This window comes from Parus major, chromosome 18 (genome assembly GCF_001522545.3).
Source record: "Parus major isolate Abel chromosome 18, Parus_major1.1, whole genome shotgun sequence".
Lineage (NCBI taxonomy): Eukaryota > Metazoa > Chordata > Aves > Passeriformes > Paridae > Parus > Parus major.
Window position 1 is genome coordinate 1,290,679 of NC_031786.1, and position 2,386 is coordinate 1,293,064.

Genomic DNA, 2,386 nt, shown 5'->3' on the forward strand with positions numbered 1-2,386 from the left:
GGGAGGTGGGAGTTGATTTTGCTGACGCTCCTGCATCACCGTGTCTGTCCCCAACGCCACCCACATGTCCCCAGGCAGGACCATCGCTGCCAGCCGTGTCCCCAGGGCCATCCCTGCCGTGTCCCCAGGGCCATCCCTGCCGTGTCCCCAGGGCCAGCCCAGCCGTGTCCCCAGGGCCAGCCCAGCCGTGTCCCCAGGGCCGGCCCTGCCGTGTCCCCAGCTGTCCCCCGCTGTCCCCAGCCCTGCCAGCACCGCCGGCCGGAGGTCCCCTTGGTGAGCTCGGTGTGTCTGTCCCCGTGTCCCTCCCAGCTGTCACCTGCATCTGGCCCTGGCAGCTAATGAGCGCCGCCGCAATTACAGCGCCAGGCTGATTAAATAATAAATGAGGGAGGTTCCAAGCGGCCCTGACCTCTCCCAGCTGGGGCAGCGGGGGCTGATCAAAGGCTGTGTCACATAAACTCATAAAGACGTGTCCTTCTGCCACCCCCTGCTCCTTCTGGCGCGGCACAGGAGGGGACAGTGACGGTGACAGCGCCACCTTGTCGCGCCCGCCCGCGCCGCCCGCCCGCCTCGCTTTGTGGCCGGCGCGCCAACGCCAACCGCAGAGCCGCGGGCGGCCCGCCCCCGCCGCGCTCCCATTGGCTGAGAGCCCCGGGGGGCGGGGCCAGCCCGCAGACACGTGTGCGCACCCGGAAGTGGCGGCGGGACCGGCCCGGGGTTGCGGTACGGGGGGAACTGGGACTGGGACTGGGACTGGGACTGGGACTGGGACTGTGACTGTTCTAGCACCGGCCACGGCCTCCAGCTGTGAGGGGGCACCGCTCCCGAGCTCCAGGTTTGCGGGTGCCGGGGGTCGTGGAACCGGCCAGGGCATCTTGGGGGGGAACGTTTGGGGGTTTGGGGGTCCTGGGATGGGTTAGGAGCTCCGGGGATCCAGGTTTGGGGAGTTCAGGGCTCCTGGGATATGTCAGGAGCTCCGGGGATCCGGGTTTGGGGGTTCAGAGCTCCTGGGACAGGCCATGGGTTCAGGATTGGGGGGTCCGGGGGTTCTGGGGCTGGCCCTGGGGTCCGGGTTCGGGGGGTTCGGGGGTCCGGCGGCCTCAGGTGAGGGGGGATTGGGGATCCTGGCACCGGCCGGGGGTTCCAGGTTTGGAGCATTCTGTGGTCCTGGGCCCGGGGTGTGGAGCTGCCGGTGTAGGGTTGGGGGGGATCTGGGGGTGTGTTTATTTCTGCTATTCCATATTCATATTTCATATTCCATATGAATCTACAGATCCCCGTGTGTGATTTATTTACACTCAGACCTGTCGGTGCAGGGATGTGTTCTCAGTTCACCCATCCCCGTTTCCCTGGCAGTTCTGCTCCCTGGGCCATTCCCAGTGCTCATTCCCTGTCCCTGGGGTCTGCTCCCCTTTCCCGAGCTGCAGGGGATGGCAGCATCTTCCACAGCAGCAAAACCGGGCTGGGGGCACAAAAAAGGGGTCTGGGCGGGGTCTGAGCCCCAAAATCCCGCTGGGGTTGTGCCGGGTCCTGGTGAGCTCGGCTTGGATTGCAGAGAGGAGTTTAGGGGGAGAGGGGAGTTTAGGGGGGGATGGTGGAGCTGGCTCTGATCCCTGTGCTGCAGAGGGGTTTGGGTGGGATTTGGGGTTTCTCTGGCTCTTCTCCTGAGGCTGCTGCTGTCCCCTAGGTCAGCATGATCCCGGGACTGGGGCCGGTGCTGCAGGCGGTGCTGGGGACGTTGCTCACCTGGGGGCTGACGGCGGCAGGGTCAGCGCTGGTGTTTGTGTTCTCCAGCGGGCAGGTGAGCCCTGGGATGGGCTCCTGAGCCCTGGGATGGGCTCCTGAGCCCTGGGATGGGCTTCTGAACCCTGGGATGGGCTCCTGAGCCCTGGGATGGGCTTCTGAGCCCTGGGATGGGCTTCTGAGCCCTGGGATCCTCTCCTGAGCCCTGGGGATCCTCTCCTGAGCCCTGGGGATCCTCTCCCGAGCCCTGGGGATCCTCTCCTGAGCCCTGGGGATCCTGTGCTGAGCCCTGGGATGGGCTCCTGAGCCCTGGGGATCCTCTCCTGAGCCCTGGGATCCTCTCCTGAGCCCTGGGATCCTCTCCTGAGCCCTGGGATCCTCTCCTGAGCCCTGGGATCCTCTCCTGAGCCCTGGGGATCCTCTCCTGAGCCCTGGGGATCCTCTCCTGAGCCCTGGGGATCCTCTCCCAAGCCCTGGGAATCCTCTCCCGAGCCCTGGGGATCCTCTCCTGAGCCCTGGGGATCCTCTCCTGAGCCCTGGGATCCTGTGCTGAGCCCTGGGATGGGCTCCTGAGCCCTGGGGATCCTCTCCCGAGCCCTGGGGATCCTCTCCTGAGCCCTGGGATCCTCTCCTGAGCCCTGGG